This window comes from Callithrix jacchus, chromosome 3 (genome assembly GCF_049354715.1).
Source record: "Callithrix jacchus isolate 240 chromosome 3, calJac240_pri, whole genome shotgun sequence".
NCBI classification, from domain to species: domain Eukaryota; kingdom Metazoa; phylum Chordata; class Mammalia; order Primates; family Cebidae; genus Callithrix; species Callithrix jacchus.
In genome coordinates, this window is record NC_133504.1 from 135,831,154 (window position 1) to 135,855,972 (window position 24,819).

At 38.4% G+C, this 24,819-nt stretch overlaps 1 protein-coding gene across 50 annotated transcripts in view; it reads right to left on the reverse strand.

Moving 5' to 3' along the window:
- ADGRL3 (adhesion G protein-coupled receptor L3) overlaps positions 1–17,079 on the reverse strand; it is an 850,050-nt gene extending 832,971 nt beyond the window's left edge. For 48 of the 50 annotated variants that reach the window (XM_078367177.1, XM_078367171.1, XM_078367163.1 and 45 more), the window contains exon 1: positions 15,647–17,079. The gene's annotated coding sequence lies outside the window, so the exon portion shown is untranslated. The remainder of the gene's footprint in view (positions 1–15,646) is intronic. The other 2 variants (XM_078367150.1, XM_035294577.3) reach the window with 1 other exon arrangement.
- Between the last annotated feature and the right edge of the window lie 7,740 nt (positions 17,080–24,819).

The following is a 24,819-nucleotide window of genomic DNA, read 5'->3' on the forward strand; positions in this document are numbered from 1 at the left end:
CAGAGTAAAACTCCTCATCACAATACAGATACATACCTCCGAAGATACACTATGAAATCTTCATTTCAATAATTTTATAGATCTCAACTATTCCCATTCATCTCAGATCTGCAGTACCTGACCCCTGTTTACGGTCAATAGAGAGTTTTTGTTTGTTTGTTTGTTTGTTTTTTGCATCCTGAAATTTAACATTATAGCTAGACAAGTGATATTAAAACATTCTCGATGTTAACTCACTTTATCTGCAAAAGGAAAACTTCAGATTGGTTGTCTCTACATCAAGGCATCAATGTTCAGCTTTCCTCCCTGTACTCAGCTCTATTATTTCCTCCACCAGAACATGCTTGGGTCTGTGATGAGCTCTTCTGATGACAGAAAGTGAAGAGAGCACATTCTCTAGGGCTGCCTAGTCAACCTTCCTATCTCAGTTCACATGTCACTGGCTCTGGGAAGTCTTTTCAGATCCCACTCACCACTCACTCAAGTCAGACAAGGTCTGATTCTCCTGCTAAACTCTCACAGCATCCTGGACTTGTCCTCTAGGTATGTATCACAATTTTAACTATAACTAACTAATGAGTGATACATTGCTTAATTCCTCTTTATTTCCATGATTTTGTATGTGCCATAAAGTCAGAGGCTCTTTCTGCCATGTTATGCTCCATATCCCCAGCACCCGGCAGACATCTGGTGCTAACAAATAAATAGGGAATTATAAAATTAATGATTTAATGAAGTTAGTCTTTTGGGAACTGCAGAAAATAGCAGAACAATGTAGAGGCCCACTTAGGAAAAGGTATCAGCTTCAATAACAAATTAATGAAAAATTAACACAAATAATAAAATGTACTGAGCACTTACACAAATCTAGACAATGTGCAAGATGTTTTATATGCATTGCCTCATTTAATCCTCACGATAACTCTGAAAGTTAAGTATTATTTTTATCCTTTTCCACACATGAAGAAATGCAGCCTGGAGAAGTGAGGTAACTTTTCCAGTGTGACAGAGTAAAGGTTTAAAATCATGCTTTTATGATTCCCCAAATTCTGCTCTTTTTACTTTTCCTCTTTGATTCTCATTCATGTATATACATTTTTATTACTAGATTTTGTGCTTCTCTATACGTGTGTTTATTACTCCCAGTAAAGATCATTTGATTAATGTTGAACTAAATACAATTAATCATTTGATTAATGTTGAACTAAATACAATTTAATGCTTGAACTTTGTAATTGTAATAATTTTACATAAATAAATTCAGCCATATGGAAATAAAAGGAGTAAAAGGGGAACACTGAGAATTCTATACTCAAGGTATACACTTCTGCTTTATAAATCAAGAGAAGTTGAAATTGCCTTGATACAAGGTAACACCACTATAAGCCCAAAGCTTTGAATCTAAAAGGTATTTAATATAAACAAAAGAAAAATAAAATTGATATAAAAAAACTATACCAAATCCTAAAATCATTTATTAGGAACAAAACGTATTACTACCCTTAATAATAGAGAAATATGATAGAAATATATCAGAGTTCTTAATGGTTTTAAATCATGCAGAACATCTTCATTATGTCACTTTCTCTTTAAACCATCACAAAAAGAAAGTCTAACTGATACCATCTTTTTAAAATACGCTATTATTACATGTAATATTAAGCCTTTGCTCTTAAAGAAGAAAGAAATGTGAAAAATCTTACAATATCAACTACCTATTTTTTTGAAAAGTTCAACTTACAAGCAGAAATGTTCTAGTAAGCTTTACCATTTTATTTTATCACATGGATATTTTAGAAAAAAAGGACCACCCCATCATCCTATCTTCTATTTACAGATGAAACAGACCTACAAAAGTTATATGACTAATTCCATACAAGGTAGAGAGTGATCACATCATTACTGAAACCAGAAATGAGAACTCTCAAGTGCAAGACTAAGAAATTCCATGATATTAGGCAGCATGTGCTACAAAACTGCCATGTCACTTTGGACAAATCACTTCAACTCTTGAGGATATATTTTTAAGGAAACAAAAATGTGGAAGAGTGTGGCTTTCAAAAATTCCTTCCTTGCCTTTTTTTATTCCACGTGCATGTACAGAGCAATTTTCATTGGCACTTAAATTCATCTTGAAACAGTAACTTCAAAAACTGCTTTCATGTTGAGTTGTTTCTTCTAGGTCCATAAAGCACATTCATGCCATTATACGATCATTTATTTATTAAGCATTAAACTCTGTCCCATAAATATGTTCTGGTGCAGATTTAAAGAAAATATAGACAGTGAAAGTAGAATATGTTTCCACTCTGTTAGAAATTTATCATAAATATGTCTGTATGTTTGGAGGCAGAAGTCACAAAGAAACTGTTCAAAGTCTCTCAGAACAAAAAATGCACTACAATGAAATCAGATTCAGCAGGTACCAGCATTACCAGAAAATTGATTTCAAATTGCATTATCCACCTGCTGTTTTCCTCTTTAACTTTATATTAACACTACTGGACATTTCACATTATGTATCAATTTTTATTTACTTATTTTTAAAGAGTCAGGGTCTCATTCTGTAGCCCACACTGAAGTGTAGTGGAAAGATAATGGCTCACTGCAACCTGGAGCTCCTGGGCTCAAGCGATCCTCCAGTCTCAGTCTCCTGAGTAGCTGGTACTACAGGCATGCGCCACCATGCCTAGTTAATTTTTTAATTTTTTTATAGAGACAGGGTATCACAATGTTGCCCAGGTTAGTCTCATACTCCTAGGCTCAATCGATCCTCCTGCCTCAGGCTCCCAAAGTACCGGGATTATAGGCATGAACCACAGCATCCAGCCTGTACCTAACTCATATTCCTATAGACAGATCTCTCATTGAGATTGCATATAGCAAAACTTGTTTTCATGTTCATTCATTATAAGCCATAATGTTCTGTTGAATTACTTTTTTGATCTGTCTTCTTTAATAGACAAACTTCATTTATTTTCAATGTGTTGACTGATAATTTGCTCCTACTTTACATACTTAAATTTTAGAACAATAATCCAAACCACCATCTTTTTTGTTCCGTAAGTATGGTAAAGAAAAAATTTTGTTAAGTTGATACTTTAGATGAATTTAAGAGATAGGAGGTCCATTCAGAGCAATGAAAGAAACTAAGAAGGTTTATGGAAATATGAGACACATGGTAGACTTAATTCTTCATGGAGCAAATTCATTGTATGGTTTTGTTTTAGTAAGATGTTAAATTCAAAGACATAAGGCACAGCTTTAAATATTTATCACCAGTAAATTTCCATTTATTATTATTACTTTATTGACCTCTGCTTTTATAGATTGGTGTACATACAGCTGAGTGTTAGTAATTCTTAAGAATCACCAAAGAGTTAGTACCAGTTAGTAACTTTGCTAACTGTACATAACCAAGAATTAGTAGCTATAAACTATACATAACTGAGAGTTAACAATTCTTAGGAAAGATTTCCAAAACTCTCAGAGGACCAGTTATACAGAAGCAATGATGCATCTGGTTCTCTAACCATGTATAAAAAGTCAAAGGATTATTTACTCTTTGATGTAGTAATTGTACTTCAAGGAATCTGTACTACAGAAAAAATTAGAGAGCATGCCAACAAGCTTTCAGAACTTAGGTTTTCATTGTGACATCACTTAATCTAGCAACAAATGACAACTCACATGAATAATTAAATGTTTACATAAATCATAGTATACCTACATTGTGAAATATTTTAGAATACTTAATGATTTTAAAAAATAATGGCATTGAGAAACTGGAGACAATTTTACAAACTATATATGGTTTAATCTAATTTCCATTAAAACAAACATATACACACAATACAGATGTGGATAATCAAAGTAAAAATTAAGTATGATGTAATCTCTGTGAACACAGTAGTATGCCACTATATCGTCATAATGAGTGATTTCAGTTTTAACTTCATGTATCTCTATATTTCAAAAATGTTCAATGTGAACATGTATAATAATCAGAAAAAAAATTAAATATGATCTTCAGAATGTACAATTAACTATACTGGGAAGAAAGAATGGGAATCAAAATTCAGCTATTACCAGCACCCAATAGAACCAAAAAAGCATGCACAAACGATACATGTTGAGCAAAAAATTCATTCCAGAGTACCAACTACTAAGCTAAAAGAGAATAGCCTGGAAAGGAATTAACATAGAAGGATTGCTAAAACAAACCATATGGACTAACACGCTGTCCTTTGACAATGATACTATGAGTCCCTTATCAGACTGTTCATTCATTTGTAATAAACTAGGTTAATTTCTCATTTATAAATCTAATGCTTTTTTCACACCCCATTCCTTTTGTTGTTGTTGCTCTAACTCAACATCCCCTGAATTCAAGGAAGAAAACACACATACACACACCATTGTTATCTCACTATCATCTATTACTCAAGAAAGGTCTCATTGAATAAATGTCTACTCAGAGGCTGTAAGCAAATTTCATTTCTGAACACTACCGTCTGCAGCCCAGCAGGCTATTTCGCCAAGATAACATCACACATTTAATCAAACACACCAGAAAAAGAAATACAAAGTTTGCTTAATAACATCAAATCATAAAAAAAAAAAATGTTGAAAGCATACTAATTTTTAGTGCTCTTTCTTCTTTGAGGATTTGCAATAGTAAGGAAGGTCATGCACATAAGATTTCTGCTAATTAGGCATTCTACTAACCTTTTAAAATTCTTCCAAATTATCTTCATATGTTACTACTTAAATTGAGTTGGTACTTTCAAATGAAAATGAAAACTCAACATAACTTTCTTTTTTAAATGCAGGAAAAGTAAAATAATAAATTTAGGATTATTTAGGTCACGTGTCAGCATTAAACACTATTCAGTCTCTGGTTTTCGTAATAATGGGCTCTTATTAGATGTCTATCATTTGAAAAATATTACTGGATACACTGAAGTATATTTTCTTTGAATTCTGTAGGCAACTATAAAGTTATCCATGCTCAATCATCTGAAATATCTTACTTGATATAGTTTTGAATACTCTGCCGTTAAACAGAAGGTTTACTTGAATAAACATATATTCTCATCTGAAGCATGATATAATGAGTACACAGCAAGTGTAAAATAATTAGATGTCTCAAACAGATGGATGGATACATATCTACAAACTCCCTTTTTCTGCTTTTACTTCTATTTGCATTTATTTGATGCTGTATTTGTTCCCAGGCCATAAGTTTTTGTTTCTTCAGTTTCTTCTGGAATAGCTTTTTCTTCTGTGCAATCTCCACTTCTGATTTTGGAACAATTTGTTCCTTTTCAGCAATGTGGCCAGCAAAGCTCATACTTGAGTTAATTCAACCATGAGCACTATCAGATGTCACGTCTTGGGGGTTTTGTTCATCTGAATGTACTCAATGCCTAGATGGTCTATATTTAAACCTTGAAGATCGGCATTATTCTCTGCATTTTTAAGCACGTGCAGGAAAAAATCCAGCCCTCTTTGTGCCAACAAACCTGTGTCCAGCTTCCCCATCTGTCATTGTACAGTGCCACTGAACACTGGCTCTACCACCATAGGATGGAAATGGCACACTGCTTCTGTAAAGGGACATCTTTCGGATATTTGGTGGCTTTTCACATATACAGAGCCTAGATGTCTTGGGCAGTTTCATAGATAACTTGGGTGCTCTTGAAATGAACCTGAAGATTTAAACCCCTCAATTTGCATAATTTTGTTGGTCAAGTGAGTAAGGAACCATAACTCCGGTCTCTTACAAGAAAAGGGTAAACCCATTTTCAATGACTTTCCTAACCAATTCTAACACCTGATTTGTTCCAGTTATTAAAATATCACTTATCAGATAGTATCAGCACCTCTTCCTTTTTGTGTGAACAACACCCCTCTCTTAACTGAGCCTTTTCTTCTTCAAGCCAACTATCCATTCATCCACAGAAGAACTGCAATATTCACACCGCTTCCTCCAAGCTGATGAGATTAGATCAGTATAAGGCTGAGTACTTAATTCAGACTGCGGTGAAAGGAAAAGAATCCAGTAGTCAGAGAAAAAGAAAAGTAGTAGGCTGGGTAGGGGCATGGAACTAAAGTAGAAGTCTAGATGTATCCAGCTTTTTCTGACACCAAGGTAAAGCTCCACTCTTCACCAAGAATCTTTAGGTGAGAAACACAATAACTTTCCAAGAAATTAATCAGTTCAGCAGAAAGCTAGCTGGAGGTATCTTTGCAGTTAAAAGAGAAATAGTGAAAACACCCATTCTCTTAAATCTTTTAAGTTAAATTTAAGTACATATAGCTTAGATACTATCATAAAATACACATAATTTTAGAATGACTGTAAAATAATATTTAACCATCATGCATAAAAATTGTTAAGAATGAAAGTAAAAACTAATTGAAATTGCCCAAACCTCAAAAGATTGTATATAATTCTTTTAAATCACTGCCTAAGCTCTTCCTCCAAAGTCAACTACAGTTAATAATATAATTAAAAGTCATTAGACAACATCAACTGAACATTCAATGCCAATATGAAAAAAGGCTATAGATACACACATGCCTTTTGTTAACAGAACCTATTTCTCAATAGATTCTTTGTCCACGCCTTCATGATCAGTATTCTGAGTCAAGATTCAAACAACAACCATAAGCCATTGACAAATCAAGAACACCAAAAATTTGAAAAAAACAAAAGGTGTTAATGAAAAACAGCTGAACCCTTCCATTCTTGCCAGAAATAAAATCTCATACAAAAAGATGACGATCAGTCAGGACCATTTCCTCTTATTCAAAAGTCTTTGGAAGAGTTTGAGAAAAAGAAAACTGGGAAGGGGGGAACCAAACCAAATCAAAACAAAACAAGAGACTGTTGAAAACCCTCTTACAGGGTCAGCATCAATGGAATGCATTTTAGTATTCAAGTTACCCACCCAAGCAGAACATCAAAAACTGGGCTTGAGTCTCTCCCCTATTCTCACAGGCTCAAGCTACTGTGGAGCCACTGGGGCTGTCCTGAATAGTAACACACTCTGCCTCTGCGGGATGCGTAAACACCAACACAAGCTGATCAAACAGGAGGGGGTGTCATTTCTACTTGGCTTTCAGTTCCATGAGTCATACTTTAAAACACCTAAGTCTGGTACCATTTAGCAAGTCAGTTGTCCAGTCCAATGTGCAGTTTACTTTTTCATTCATTTTTCACCACCTACTCTATCATATCCTTTTCTTTTCAGCATACATACTGGATAATTATAGGAAAAATCATACATTTTAATAACTTCTCTTATTGGCACTGTCACTGAAATACAGATGTCAATTCCAAAATGTGGACTCATTTATGAGTCTTTCAAAAGTTTTAGTCTTTAAAGCAATTTTGGGATCTGAATTTTATAGGTTCATCTCATTTATGGCATTCTTATGGAACTTAAAACCTGGGATTATAAATCTTTTAAAAATATGAAAATCCTTACATCTTCGAAGTTTATGATGACTTGATTTGGTTACAGCATTACAGAAAATTCTGAGGCAGTTAAAGCTTAAAGAATGATTGACATGAGAAAAGATGATAGGGTATTTAATTTAAAATGTCTTAAATTGTTACTTTCATTTTATACCTAATTACAAGTCAATCTTCAAACACAGTACTGGGTGGATGTAAAAAATATTTTTCTGTCAGGATTATAATTTTTGATGGAGAATTAGTAGCAGAGCATAACACTTTAAGATGAAGAGCTCAGAAATAAGTACTTAAAAGGTTAAAAAAGGACAGAGGGAAAGAACATAGAAAAGATAAATACAAGACTTGAAACCTTTCTCAACTACTTAAGAAAATGCTATTGATTTTCCTAGTTCATCAAGAACTCTTCAATTAAGAAAATAATATTTGATGCAGCTAAGTTTTCCTAATAATGGTACTCAAGGACATTTCTAATACTATGACTAATAACAAAAGGTACTATGCATTAAATATTAACTCTACCAGGTACTTTTATATTTACTTCCTGTTACTCCACTCAAACCAGCAATGTAGACTTTATTATCTCTATTGTACAGATAGAGATGACAGAGCTAGAAACTTGCACATTTGGGGTTGTATTCAAGTGACTCACAATCCAAGGACAATTTCTGAGAAGTTCATAATTAAAAACACTGCCCACTTATGCCTATGTATGGAGTATAATTTAGGTTCTAGAACAGGAAGTCAGAATTGATTGAAGTTCTAGAAGGAAATAAGTACCACAGTACTGATTTCATAGTGACATGCTGGGTCAGAAATTATAACTAGCTATAGAGCATACCCCAAAAATGTATATAAATTATAAATACATCTATATCTTAAAGTTTTCAAATAGTTGCCAAAATCTCACTCAAAAGTATTACAGAGTTCTGCAGTTAAACTCTAGCATCTACTAAAGCTAATCTAAATACAGAGCTTCTCTCACTAGTTAGACATATCAACACTCACAAACTGAACTACAGTAGACTGAACTACAGTATATAATTACCCCAAGGATCCTTTGCACTGAAAATGGCTTGTTGTGGTGCTTAGATAGTGATTAACAGATTAAGAGTATAGTGAGTCATCTTGATATCACTTCAGAAAAGTGATTTCCTCTCTAATAATTCCCGAGATACATAAATATTCAATTAGGGTCTTTGAAATCTAGTTTTAATTGGGCATTCATACTCACTATCAAACTTCAAACTTAGCTCAAGCTAACAAAGGTATTTTATTAATTCTTCCTCTAAAAAATGCTAATAACCCTTCCTGAGTTTTAAAGTGTGAGAGTAAAATAAAATCAAGGTCATCTTTTATTTGAAATTTTTAAATTTACTAATAATTTAAGATATATTCTATAATGGTGTGAAATATAATTACATATCTGAATCACATGGGGAATTGATTAAAGTTTCCTAGGAATCTCATGAGACCTAATAATGATGATGATGATAATGATGATAGTAATAATAATAGCAGCAAACAATTATATTATTATTATGCACCAGGAACTGTTTTAAGGACCCTACATAGATTTACCAATTAAATCTTCATAACCATCAGTGAATTTGGTACAGTTGTTTAATGCATTAAAAATATCAGGAAATTAAAGTATAGAGAGATCAGATATCTTGCCCCAAATCAAATAGCTTATTAAACCTAGGCAAACACACTCCAGAGCCCCTTTCTCTTCATCTCTACACCATTCTGCCTTTCTAGATATCAAAATGTCTAGGATCTAGATCTAGATATTTTCCCCTTGACTCCTTTGCAGCCTTCCAAAGAGCAATCAGCAGATCAGGCTAAATATCTGCAGCATTAACATTTCCATTTCACTAAATGGGGACCAAAATCTAAAAACAATTTTAAAAAAATGAATAATGAAATGCCAAATAATTAATAAATACATCCAACCTGCCTGTCTTTTTAAAGGTTGGATGTATTTATTAATCTAATGTTTCCTCGTCCTACATGGTTCCTCATGTGGCCAGATGGGTGGCATTTTACAGTACAAGGTGGCAGATCTCAGAAAAGCCTACTTGAGCCATTCTCAGACTTTCTTGCCCAGTACTCTTTTACACTCTTAAAACTTAATGACCCACATTAGAGAAATTCAAATCAAAACCACAGTGAGATACCATCCCACGCCATTTAGAATGGTGATCAATTAAAAAGTCAGAAAACAAAAGGTGCTGGAGAAGATGTTGAGAAATAGGAAGGCTTTTACCGTGTTGGTGGGAGTGTAAATTTCAACCATTGTGGAAGACAGTGTGGTGATTCCTCAAGGATCTAGAACCAGAAATACCATTTGACCCTGCAATTCCATTACTGGGTATATTCCCAAAGATTATAAATCATTCTACTATAAAGACACATGCACATGTATGTTTATTGCAGCACTGTTCACAATAGCAAAGGCTTGGAACCAACCCAAATGCCTATCAATGATAGACTGAATAAAGAAAATGTGACACATATACACCACAGAATACTACGCAGCCATAAAAAAGATGAGTTCCTGTCCTTTGCAGGGACATGGATGAAGCTGGAAACCCTCATTCTCAGCAAACTAACATAGGAATAGAAAACCAAATACCACATGTTCTCACTCATAAGTGGGAGTTAAACAATGAGAACACATGGACACATGGAGGGGAACATCACACACTGGGTCCTCTCGGTGGGGGTGGGGGACTAGGGAAGGGATAGCATTAGGAGAAATACCTAATGTAGATGATGAATTGATGGGTGCAGCAAACCACCATGGCACATGTATACCTATGTAACAAACCTGCACGTTCTACACATGTAACCCAGAGCTTAAAAGTATAATAATAAAAAATAATAATAATGACCTATGGTGACTGATTTTTTTTTTCTTTTCTGAGACAGAGTCTTGCTCTGTCATCCAGGCTGGAGTGCAGTGATGTGATCTTTGCTCGCTGCAACCTCTATCTCCTGGGTTCCAGTGATCCTCCTGCTTCAAGCCTCCCAAGTAGCTGGGACTACAGGCGTGTACCACCATATCTGGCTAATTTTTGTATTTTTTGTAGAGACAGGATTTCACAATGTTTACAAGGTTGGTCTCGAATTCCTGACTTCAAGTGATCTGCCCACCTCAGCCTCCCAAAGTGCTAGGATTACAGGTGTGAGCCACTGCACTTGGTCTCTGAAGTGATGTTTGATTATGATATCTGTAACTGTCAACATTTAAGTATTGATAAACTAGAAAAATTGGAAAACTTGAGAATACATAAGCACATATGACATATGCCATCAGAGCAATTATGTCATTACATGTCATTTACCTTCTGGAAAACTCCACTGAACACTTGTTAAAGACTATGAGTGAAAGGCAAATAATGTCTTAGCATCATTATAAACATGTTTTCCTTTCACATTTCCTCAGAAAGGGTGTTAGAGACTCCCAGGTTTCCCTAGAGTACACTTTGAAAACAATGATATAAGACCATCGTTTGCTTTTAAAAATAACTGACATGGAAGTTTACCAGACAGAAATATTCATTTGGGTGGTTTATTTTTCCATCCCAAAGATAGTTACCAAAATAAGTAGGATTACCATCAACAGTAGTCCATTTAAATTCTTGAATAATATGGACCAAATTTTAACTTCTTTAATACCTATTTGTAATCACTTTTATGAAGACATTCATTAAAACTGAAACTAAGTTCTTGTTTAAGTGCCAATAAGACATAAGGAAGACATATTTATCAAGGTCTATAGAACCTATTATGAGCAAATATAGAAACTCTCCCCTTTTGTCCATCCCCCAAAATAAATAAAGAAGTTCAATTAATTTTAAGTAGGACAGCTAATTTTCTTCTTTTATATTTCACACTTATGAATCAATGAGCACATTTCAGAATTCTAAGAAAAAAGTTACACCTGGTTTCTTATGCAGCAATAGAGTTAATTTTATTGGGACATACTGACACTCAGATCAGAGTAATGGCATTAAAGATTTGGGGGAAAACCTGCATACCTTAGATTTCTGCACACCTTAGATGCATAAATACTACATTCTCACAATGTATCACAATGAATGGAAAATGTGGATTTTTCTCTTCATTGATCAACAACTCCCTAACTCTCTCCCTTCCCTTACCACACATAACACAGAAAGATAACCAAGGAAAAATGTCAGAAGGACCTCACTCATACTTGCAAGTTTTTTTTATTTATTATAAAATTGGTTATTCTGCAAAGAAATACATTTTCATGAAATGAGAAGACATAAATGCAATAATCATCTAAGTGTAAATATGTCCTTGTGGGCAAACAAATGATAAATTACAATACAGCCATATTTTTTTAGGGCTCCTCCCAAAGTGAGCAAAAGCATATTTTGAATATAATGCAAATCTAGGAAAGAGAAGGCAAAATAGCCATTTGCAAACTTAAGGACAGATCATCCTTTTTTAATTCCAACTGCTCTAGCCATTCACACCATGCTAAATTAAGGCTGCACAGCATTTCTTAAAAATCACTGTTTGATCCTAAATATGAAAATCACAATCAGTTTTCCTTGCTGATTTCTGGGCCAAAACTCCCCACTCCTAACTGTAGCTGTCACTTCTACTTGGCAGCCCTTTTCAAAGAGAGTTTCAACCAACACTTAAAGTGGTCCAAATCAAATTTGAAAAGCAATTCAGTTTTGCATCATTTTATCTGAAACTTCAATCCTCAAGATTTTATAGTCTTTTTTATATACTATTTATGATTTCCTTGGCTATATATAGCTCACAAAGGAATCAATGATAAATCAAATCCATAAAAAAACCTGCCTTTCCTAATGAGTAGAAACAATGCCAGGCACAGCAGCCGCAGCCAGTTCTGCCACACTTGCTATTATTCCCTGTGGAAAAGAGTATTTAAATCTGCAAAATGTAAGAAGATCATGATTAAGAAAATCATTTCTGAAAGCCTTTTCCATTCATATTTTTGAGGAGCACTCTCAGTCTGAAGGATAATCACACCAAGCAACCTAAAATGAGACATCAAAAGCATTTACCCATCAGGCAAATCACATGCTGGCTTATCACTCTTCAGGCCAGGGACTCCTGATGCAGCCTAACATCTCTATCTAAAAGAATTAAATAGTTCATAGAAAACTTTGTATTAATCATTCCTCCTACCTTGATTTTGTAGAAATAATCTAGTCAACCATATACACAAATGGATCAGGTTACTCAATACTTAGTGATAAAGAAGTGCTATGGAATGGCATTCAAATACTCTGACACATTCACCTTCAGCTAAAGACAGCACAATACACTGACAGACACAGCTCTAATGACATCAGGACCTGTGGAATGTATGACTGCTAGGAAACACATGCTGCTAGGAAACAAAGAACAGATCTGATCAAATCTTGTAAGGACTGGGAATCATTGTGATTAGATCTTCTAAAATGGGAGGAAAAGTATTCTTTAATCCACAGGAATATTTGCAGGTTTAAAAACTTGAACACGTATCTTCTAGAAATGAAACAAAACATGAAGCTAGATTCTCATGAATTAAATCAAAATTTTCTAAGTTTTCTCTTAAGATAATGTCCATTAGCAATATCTCTCATTAAAAAAATATAACTTAATCAAAGTCAGGCATCAGTGATTCGGCATTTGTCTTTTGCAATCTATGCTTTTTCAAGAGGTCAAGGTCTTTAAAAAATAATAAAGACATCCAGACATAATTGTATCTAAAAACGAAGTACCATGTTACATTAACACCGCTATACTTTTTAAAACAGAATAGAAAACAAGCATTTGCAACAAACACCAAAACAGTCAGAGCTAACCTAGACCTAAGGAATTTAATACATTTTAATTACTGAAATGAAAAAGCAGTTTCACTTGCAAAAGTAACAGTTTATAAACTGTGTTAATCTTTGTGCATGCTTTACCCTTGCTTTGGTTACAAAATAAATAAATGAATAAGATTGGGTGAAACAAAGCTGAGAGATAATTCAACACATGAATATCCTCTTAACTCTCATACAAATTATCTGGTATCCTATTTTGGTGATGTATAAAAGAGCAGAGAATCATATTTTATTTGTAATCCACATACAGAAAAATTGGGCGCCACAAGTCCAGATCATTTTGGACCATTACAGATGGAAAAATATACTAGAGAAATCTTGCTTAACTCTGTTTATTCTCATAGGGAAATATAGGAGAGTCTCCAAATGAAAAAATGCTACTGAAGTGTTTCTTTGCAGATTCTACGATGACATTCTTTAACTAGTGATGATAGCCCATACGACACTAAAATTAGCAGACCGCCTATTTACTTCAGAGCAAAACACAGAAGGCAATTTTTCCTTCCTGCCAGAGTCTATGCGTCTCCTCATTTCCCCAGCAGCTGGCTGGAAGGATGTAAAATCAGAAGTGCAAGAAGCTTTATACTTCCTAATGAGTAATAGAGCCAGGAAAGTAAACACAACAGACGACAGCAGGTTCGACTCTAAAGGAGACGGTGGCAGGAGTGCTTACACCTTTGTTTACAACGTGCTCTAACTACCGCAGGCAGGGATCACAGGCAGACACAGGGAGGAGACACCCAGGAGGTGGCTCACAAGACTCGAGTTCGCCCAACTGCTATGATATCTCTGGCCATAAATAAAAGCAGCGCATGTTTCTGTCAGAGGGAGGAAAGTGGCCAGAGAATTGCAGGGAGCGGGAGTTACTCTAGCTGGACTCGATTACTTCAATCTGCTGGAGATATGACTACCCTATGAGGTCCTCATCAGGGCCAAGCTGGGGTTCGTCGAGCGCTGCACCAGCGACTCTCACGCGCCGCACGCATCTCGCCGAGCTGCGCCTCTCCAGGGGGAAGGGGTCCTGGCGAGGGTTCCTCGCCACCCTGCGGGAGTCCCCGTGGCCTCCTCACACCAGATTTCCCAGTTAAGCAGATCCCAGGCGATTTCAATAAGCAAGCCCAGCTCCACTAGCATCAGCTCAGGCATCCCCGCAAATATCTCCCTGCCGTCCCTGGGGCGCAAAAATGCGCACACTCACACGCCGACTCTGCCGCCAAGTAACCCTGGTAGAGGGGGTCGCCCCCACACCTACACCTACACCTACACACACACACACACACACACACACACACACACACACACACCTATACTGCTGAGGGCCTGGTACGCTAAGCTGAGCTCCGACGTGGGACCTGAGGCTGGTTCTCCGCAGCTCTGACGCTCCGCTGCAGCCTGGAGCCTTCCCTTCTTCTGAGAGAAGCGCCGAGGTGCCTCCTCTCCTACCTGTAACCCGCCAACCGCGACCACCAATGCTCTGCCCACCCCGCCCCGGCGCCGCGGCCGCCCGGATTCGTGCAACACCGCCGCCCCCCGCCCAGTGCCCACTACCAGCACAACACAGCCCGGGCCACCCACAAAAGTGGCAGCTTTCTCCAGCCAAAACCACCTCACAAAGCCTGGGCACGGAGGTCTAAACCAAACTACCGTGAAGGGGACACAACAGGCGGGGCGCGGGGAGGCAGCGCGACTCCACGACTCAGGGGCGCGACCTGGGCAAAAGCGGCTACCACGGATGCTCCAGGCGGGCGTCAAGGGAGAATCGCGTCGGGCTAGGCACCCTGCGTTTTCCATCTTCCCAGAGCCTAGCTCCTCACCCAGACCCTGTCCGTCCTCCAGCCCGCTCCCGCCTCCAGCTGTACCAGTTCCAGCCCGGCGGAGAAAAGGTGCCCTCTGGTCCGCTTTCTGCCCACACTAGGGGATGGGACTGAGATGAGAGGGGAGGGAAAATTTACGGGGTGGAAACTGTTCCCATTCCCCAGAGTGTGCGGCTGCGAAGGCGTCCAGTCTCGTATACCCCTCATTCCCCTCGGCTGCCAAATCGTCCAATGGCTGTAGAAAACTCGAACCCCTGCTAGACCCGAGCGCCCAGCAGCCAGGAGGTTCCCTTCCCGCCCCACATCACGACCCGGTGAGTGTGTGTATGTGTGAGGGCGAGTGTGTGAGTGGAAGGGCGAGTGTGGGTGCACCCCGCACCCACTCTGTGGCCCGCCCGGTGGATGCTGCCGCCTGCGCCCAGTCAGGGCGACCCCTATTATGAAGAGTGCGAAGAATAAATTACCTTTCGTAACCGCCGGTCCCTGAGATGGTCCCATCAGTTGCTCAACAACCTGAGTGCAGTTTCCACAATCCAGCCATTGAGCCCGGGGCAAAAGACCGGCCGGCCTCCGTGCAGACACCTCCAACCACAGGCGGCTAAGAACGAGAATCAAAGCGCGGAGAAAGCAGCAGGAGGGTGGAGACCCCAGTCAAGGAAACAACAACAAAAAGTCTCTTCCCTTTCTTCTGCCACACAGCCTCGGAGAAAGGGGAACGGAAACCAGAGCCAACTGCTCGCCTTCCTTGAGGTTCCTCGCTTCACACACGCCAAGGGGGCAGAAGCGGAGCGAAGAGAAAAGAGGGTTCAAATGTCTCTCCCAGTCCACAGTTGCACAACTTCGGAGTCAGGCTCTGTCTCCAACAGCAGCCGAGGGACCCAGCGGCAGCTATTAACATGCGGCAGTCATAACCGGGGCTGCTTCTCCTCCTCTTGCTGCTGCTGCCGCCACCGCCGCTTAAGAAAAGACGCTGCCGAAGAGACCAAAAATCTTCCACCATCCCCCCAGCCGATCTTTATATCCAGTTCTCCCACCCCACCCCCCCTTCTCTTTCTTTTTCTTCTTCCACGTCCTCCCCTTTCCGCCTCGGAGCGAGAGCGATGGAAAAGGTAGGGGGAGCCGCGAGGGCCAGGGGTGGCTTCTCCGCCAAAACGTCCTCTTCCTCGTCCTCCCTAGGTTCTCTCCCAGCCGCGGGTCCCCCCTCGCGCCCGCAACCTCCGCGGACAGCCGGAGCGAGAGCCACGCAAACTCCTTCCCGGGTGCACGGCGGGGGCGTGCGGGCAGAGCGGGCGCCCGGCCGCCGAGCACTGCGTCCCGGGGGCCGGCGAGCCCCGAGCCCTGGGGGTGGCTGATTAGCTCGCCGGCCGGGCCGGGCGGCCGCGGGCATGTGGGAGCTTCATCGCGCGGCCCCGGGCTCCGCGCCGCCGCCGCCGCCGCTGCCGCTGTCTCTTCGGTTCTTTCTCTTCTTCGACTCCCCAGGAGCGAGCGAGGCACGGGCGCTCTCCAGACACGCACACTCACACACGCGCACACACGAGCGAGCTCCTGCCAAAGCAAACCGTGCAACCCGCGCGCGCGCACTCCCGGAGGAAGAGGACGGAGGCAAAAAGAGAAGAAAGAAAGGGGAGGGGGCGAGTCACAGGCGGCGGCGGCAGCAGCTGCCGGAGCGGAGGCAACAAGCAGTCCGGGAAAAGCCAGCAGTGGCGGCGGCGGCAGCGGCGCCCACCCCGACCAGCTGCAGCATCTGCATCCCCGCTCCTGGGAACTGGAGCGAGCGGTGCCGGGCGGCAGGCTAAGGGGGGCGACGCGCCGAGAGCGGGTCAGAGCGCGGGCGCGCGGGGGCCTTGCAGCCTGCGCGCGAGGCGGACGCAGCCGGGGCCAGAGCCGAGGCCAGAATGAGTCGCCGGCGGGCGGGCGACGAGAGCTCCGAGAGCCGGGGAGGGGGCTCGCGCCGGGGAAAGGGGAGGCCGGCAAAACCCGGATCTGGAGTGCTCGCGGGCTCCGCGGCGCGGGCTCCACCTAGCAGTTCGGCAAACGCTCGGAGGTGGGAACGAACGGGAGGGCTGCTACCAGAGGCTTCCCTTTCAGGGTTTGTCAGACAAAGGGTACCTCTCCAGCGGCTTCGAGGCTCGCTTCTGCTCGTGCTTGCTCGCTCGCGCTCTCTCTCTCTCTCTCTCTCTCTCTCTCTCTCTCCCCCCCCCACCCGTTCCCCCCTCTATTCCTCCTCCTTCTCTCCCTCCCTCTCTCCCCCTTCCACACTCCATCCCCGCCCCCCCCACCCCCGTCCTCCCTCGGCTCTTCTCTAGTCTTCCTCACCCACTGCATCCTACGTGAGTAAACGACATCAGTTTGAAAGTCCTGCCAGTGTCTCTTTTTTTTTTTTTTTCAGGTGCGAATCATTCTTTATTTTCATCATGCAAGTACCGAGTCTGAAAATGTTTTCTGCCTTTGGTCCTTTTTATGTTCCTTCAAACTTAACTCAACCTGCAAGTTCATTGCAGTTTACAGTATCTCGGTCTGATGATGAAGCGTGGAGATTCAATTATCTTATTTCATGACATCAATGGAAATTACCATAATGGATACAGAAAGGTGCCCATTCCAAAGCCATGCCTTCTGAGAGAGAAAAAGTCTGCTCAAGTTAAATGAGTGACCTTGGTCAATTGCTGAATCGTTTGGTGCCTTTTTGTAAAGCAGAGTGTTGAGTAGATGATTTGTCAGGTCTTTTCCTGATGCAGAATTTTGTGATTTCAAATGGCTGTTATTTTCTCTACTAGGACACTCAAGTCACTAATGTATATCATCTTCATCCAACAAGCACATTACATCCATAGTTAAATTTCCCAAATTGTATTTGATTGTATACATTTAGAACTACTTCTAGGAGCTCTTTAAAAGGTAATATCAATCCCAGCATATCTGAAGAACCTAAAACCTCTTTAGAATTAAAACTATACCCGACACAAAATAACAGTTAAAATCTCATTCAATTCTTTAAAGCTCAACTCCAATCCAGCATTCTCCAAGAAGCCTTTTCTCACCAATGCTCCCTCCCCAAAAGTCACTCCTTTCATGACATTTCATAACACTTTGATGACATCTGTTGAATAACACCTATTTTATTCTGCTTTTTCCCTTGCTCCTTTTAAATCATCAATGGTTTGTCAGTTTGCCTCTTCAGATTATAGTTTTTCTTAAATGCAAATTCCTAGTTTTGTCTGTATAAGAAAAGATTACTCTATATCCACAGTCCTTTGCGCCATAGTTACTCCTTTAAAAAATATCAGGGGTGAGAAGGGACATTTAATGATATTGCTGAATTCTGACCAACTAGATGTTCACAAGCTGAAGTTATGCTACTTGAATTTGTCTAATACCGGACATCCATGTACTCCTCTGGGTACTTAGAGAAAATACAAATTGACACCTGGAGTCACTTGTTACTTAGATAGTTTTGGAAAGAGTAGACTCTAGCCAATTGTGACAAGAGGCTCTTAACTGTAAAGGAGGAAAAATGGAAGTTACTCAGTTCATCTCTCAAATGCTTAATGTTTGTGTTAAGATAAGTAATAAAAATAATATTTTGAAAATATATATAATGGCAAGTATAGATATTAAAGATTATTAGTGGTACATCAGAAAAATTATATGTTAAATATACATTTAGATGGATAAAAATATATATTGATAATGTATAGATATTAAAGATTATTAGTGATAGCATCACAAATATTAAATAAATAGTAGCTACAGATCAGTTTTTAGAATCAGCTTTACCACAACACCAGACGTCTGGAGGAATACAGGAAAATGAAATTTCAAAGTAAAAGTTATATATATATATATATATATATATATATATATATACACACACACATACACGTATGCTTATATATATCACACATACATATACATATATGTATATATATAAATGAAATATTAACTGAAAACTAAGCATAGTCAGTTAAACAAGTAATTGGAAGTTTTCACCACAGAGGAGTTGATCACAAATAAGCAAACTAACAAAGACAATAATGAGGGAGAAAGAACTCAAAACAGGAAGGGTAAAGTGAATAAAAATACTGATGAGTAAAGAAAAGCAATGAAAGAAAGAGAATAGGTTGATTGTTTATATAGCTTAATCAAATGTCAAGGCATCATTTTTTACAGCAGCTGCTTACATTTTAATCTCAAACTTCATGCTTCCAAGTCATTTTTAATCTCATGGACATAGTCTTCTATATCTGATTTAAGCCATAAAGCATCCCACTTCATTGCCAGGAAATCCATGACTCTTGCCAATATTTTTCTAAGGTGAAGCTTCCATAAAAATAAAATAAATCCTATGTCCTTTTTGCTACTATATTTAACACCTGTGTTACAAGTATTTAACATGTTCTTCTCAATGAGGAGACAGCATACAGATGATGTGTGAGCACAGATGCTATCATACAGCGTAACTCTGTGCAAACTAAAGTGGTTTTTGAAAAAGATGACACTGTTGACTTCAGCACCATTAAAATTGAAAAAAATATATTTACCAAAGGGAAAAGGCTCCAAAAATGAAAAAAAAAAATCAAAGGTGAATATCTAATCAAATAAGGTAACAAGAATTAAAATATGTGACTATTAAAATTTTTAGACCCTTTCAAATCAATAAGAAATATACTAAGATCCCCAACATTATGAAAGTTTAGAAAAGACTTTGAAACAATCTGTTCACAGAATAAATAGAAATGGCCAATAAATGTAAGGAAATATATTCTGCCTATAGAAATCTAACACATAAAAATATATCTAACAAGGAGATCTATCATGTTTTATGTTTTGACCATATAATTAGCTGAAATAGCAATAGTGCTCTATTACTAAACTCTAACAAAAGTGTATTCAGACAGACATGCCTCAATGCTAGTAATATACACTGACACAGTTGCTCTAGAAAGAAAGTTGACAATAAGAAACAACTGCCTTATAGAATATATACTCAAATCCAGTTTTTCTATTTATAGATATCTCTTCTACAGAAATAAGTAGGAATATGGAAAAGGATTTTGTATAACGATATACATCTCAGCCATAATTGCTATACAAGGGGAGAGGGTGCACAATGTTTACATATTCAAAGTAATCTCTTTTTCCATATGCAATAAAAGCCCCCTTATCTGAATGAAATCAATAGTTATTCTGTTAGTGGGAAAAAGTTGACTAAAGCAAAAATATTTTTTTAAATGATGCATCTATACTGTATTAGTTAGGATTCATTTTGGCTTCAAGCAAGAGAAACAAAACATAGCAATGACCAAAACAGGACAAATTTGTTTCTTTTTCAAATGAAAATCTAGAGGTAGGTGGTCTAGTGCAGGTATGGCCCTCAAAAGCATGCCAAACTGAAACAGACACTTTCTGTCTTCTTGCTCAGCCATCTGTCGCCCACTATTCCTAATTTCAGTTCCAGCAATCATGCCTACCATGCAAGAGCAAAGATGAAAGGGAAGAAGGAGGAAGAGAAGAGCATTCTTGCATCCAGGGAAAATTTCCTAATGTTGGATGCACCATTTTCCGTTTCATTTCATCCTTAGATGGGAAATGTAAACTACTCTAAGCAGTCATGTGTCCAAATGAAAATCAAGATTCTTTCATGATTTAGCTCCTCCTCAGCCTTTGACTTACCATTGCATGCTACTCTAGGCTAGGCTTGCATGTATAAGTCTTTCAGTAACCAAATGTGTGGATAATGCAGATACGTGACAGAGCTGCTCTCACATGAAATGACCTTCTACTTCAACCAGATGTAAGCTTTCACACGATTTCAAATTACTGAGCTGTTGCCATCAGGGACAATACTCTCTAATACCCAGTCAGATATCCGCAGACAGTTACTATCTTAAAGCTACTGGGCTTAAATTCACTGACAAATCAAGGTAATCAGAGTTAAATCACATCTGCAACGCAGACAGCAAAGCATAGCACTCAGACTCCTAGGATGCCATGGCGTGATTAGAATTTTAAGGCATTTGGAATTCGGGAAAATAATGATTCAAATATAGATTATATAGGCTATCAGAACATATTTGACTACCCTATGGGATAGCCTAATCTTAAGAAGCACTCAGTGACCTTTTCTGTGCCTTGGAATATTTCTCAAAGGACCATTTTAAGTCTGTAAAATCTTACCCAGATTATATTGTGCTGCTAATTTGTTATCTTCTATTCCCTCCTTGCTTCAAGTAATTCACCCTTATTCTTTTTCAATCCAAAAGAGACCTGTGAATTCTACATTCTTAATGACATGGAGGCCTAGCTATAGATACAGATATCAATATAGATATAAATCTAAATATTTTTAACAGCTTTTCCTAAGTATTAAACACTTTCCACATATTGACTTCTTTTCTTCCAATGGAAGTGTCTCCTTCAAATTCTTTATGATAACTTCCCAAATGATTGCATACATACATGCCAGTTCTGGAAGACTGAAAGCAAGAGCAGTCTTTTTTTCCTGTAACTTTTCTAGCTACCTAGTCTTACTTAGATCCCACAGTTAGACTGCCTTTCATAATTCCACATTAGTTTCAACACAGAATGCTTATAGCTACTCACTACAAATGTTAGTGATAGTACCCTGCTCTGGTAGAAGTATTCAGCACTCACAGAGTTGTATTAAAAGCATAACAGCAGAGTGCCTAGATTCTAGACTCTAGAAATATAAAAGTATTCAAAAGCCCAACACTATTTTCTTAAGATCCCTCTCTTATCTTTATAAGGGAAAGCATACAAATATGTTGGTGTTGTACTGACAGAAACATCATGGTCAACCAGAGATGGTAATAACTGTCAGCCTAGAAATGAAGAAAAAGGAATTTTTGATCCTTTATAAAATGCTGCCGCTTTTCTGAACTCTGCTTTTCAGCCTCACTCCTTTAAGACTATAATAGACACAGATAGTAGATGTCTGACTCATAATTACTCCCCCTTCTCTGATAACAGCTTCTACACATGATTGGGCAGATGTTTCTATGGAATGGCCTTGTTCATACTATTAAGCCCTGACCCTTGGCCATGGTTGAAGGGTCTGGGTACAGGCAATTAATGCAAGCTTGACTAATCAGAAATTTTGCCAAGAATTTTCAGACTATAGTATACCAAGGGTCTCAATATATTCCTGATGACAAGGGAGGCTAAGGAGCAATTTACAATGGACTGGATGTTTGTGGCCCCACAAAACACATATGTAGAAATCCTAACTCCTAACATGATGATATTGGGAGGAGATGCCTTTGGAAGGTAATTAGGTCATGAAGGTGGAGCCCTCATGAATGAGATGGTGCCTTTATGAAAGGGACTTCAGAGAGCTCTCTTGCTGTCTTTCTGGCATGAATTGACATGAAAAGCTGGCACTCTGCAGTCTAAAGGAGGGTTCTCACTAGAATCTAATCATGCTGATACCCTGATCTATTTCTCCAGAGACATGGTTTTCTGTGTTTATAAGCCACCTAGGCTATAGTACTTCACTGTAACAACCCAAATGGAATATGACAGTTTTCACGGCTACATTACCTGCCACATGGTGGTATCTAAACCTGAATTAGTGCAATATTTTCCTGAAGAATGCAAGCAGATTAAAATGACTATTGCTAGCCTCTATCAAAAACTCCTGTTTCTTTTGCATGCATATTTTAAATTTCAAATGAGATAAGCATAGAGAAAATTCTGTGTGGATATGTAGTTATAATGCTAACATGCAATCTGTGTTATGGTGATATCTAGGAAGTTAGGGTCTCTTTCAGATTATCCACTGGATTTCCTTAAAATATGAGCTCATGGAAGGCATATAGCATTACTCTTCTGAGAATGTTGGTCACATTATTTTTGTAGTACTCTCAGATGATTCTCTCATATCTAGCATCTTATTCAATTATTTGCCTCACTTCTTTTCCTATAAATATGATTGATAGGAAAATAATGGTTATTCTCCACTTGGAAATATGAGGGGTTTTCAAAATGTTCACAGAAAATGCATATTATAAAAAAAAAAACTATGCATGGATTTTAAAACTTTACTGCACCAAAATAAACTCATACTAACTTGTCATTACATGACTGAATATGATCTCATTTAAGGCTCTAAGAAAGATAAGACATACGTTTGAAAAGAGCCCTTATCAGAGAAACATGCATTCTGCTACATTTAAAGCAAAAACAGACATCAAATTTGTCATGATGCTTAGATAGAAGAATGGTGAGCTCACTGACACTTTACAAAAGTTTATGAGAAGAATGCCCCAAAGAAACAAGTCATTTGCAAATGGACAACTAGTTTTAAGAAGGGATGACAACACTGAAGATGAAGCCCACAAATGCAGACCATCTACATTAATGTTTAAGGAAAAAAATTTCATCTTGTTTGTGACCTAACTAAATAGAACCAATAATTAACAACAGAGACAATAGAAAAGACCATAGACACCCTAATTTGTTAGCTTACACGATTCTGAGTGAAAAATTAAAGTTGTGCAAACCTTCCACTCAGTGGGTGCCAAAATCATTGAGCCCAGATCAGCTGCAGACAAGAGCAGACTTTCAGTGGAGATTTTAAATAAGTGAGATTAAGATCCTGAAGAATTTCTTTAAAGAACTGTAATAAGAGATGGAACATGGCTTTACCAGTATAATCCTAAGGACAAAGCAAAATCAAAGCAATGGCTACAAAGAGTTGGAAGTGGTGAGTCACAGCAAAAGCAGACCAGTCAAAAGCAGATGTTATGACAACAGATTTTCTGGCAGCTCAAGACACTTTGCTTGTCTTTGGCTTTGTGAAGAACCAGAGAATGATAACATCTGTTTATTACGAGGATGGTTTCAGAAGGGTTGTCAAAGTATTAGCAGATAAATACCTGGGAAAGCTTCCCCAGAGAGTTCTTCTTCACCAGGATGATGCTCTTGCTCATTCCTCTCATCAAATGAGGGCCATTTTGTGAGAGTTTCTAAAGGAAATCATTAGACATCCACCTTAAAACCCTGAGTTCGCTACTTCTGACTTATTTTTATTTCCTAATCTTAAAAAGTCTTTAAAGGGCAGTCAGTTTTCTTCAATTAATAATGTAAAAAAGACTACCTTGTCATGGTAAACTTCCCGGGACCCTCAGTTCTTTAGGGATGGACTAAATGGCTGCTATCATTGTTTACTAAAGTATCTTCAACTTGATAGATCTTATGATGAGAAATAAAGTTTGCATTTTTTTACCCTGATGTTTTAATTGCATTTTCCATGAAATTTAAGTCCCCCATACATTGCTCAGACCCATAGCAGATATTTAATAAATGTCTAGTGAATGAAATAATTCAAGATAAATGTTATATAATATTAAATACATAAGATTTATAAATATATCAGTATCTATTAAAGCATGTCTGATTAATATTAATGTATCTATCATTCTCTTAAGATTATAGATTAATAGAATTTATACATCTAAATGACTAGGGGAAGCTTCCATTATTCAAATCATGTTGAACTCTTGTGAAATCCCTTTTTATACTGTGGCATGATTTGGAATAGCCTTAAGATATGAGCAAATCATGATTTTAAAGTGCATTTGACTTTTTATTTTGTATTATTTGGTTAATAGTTTGG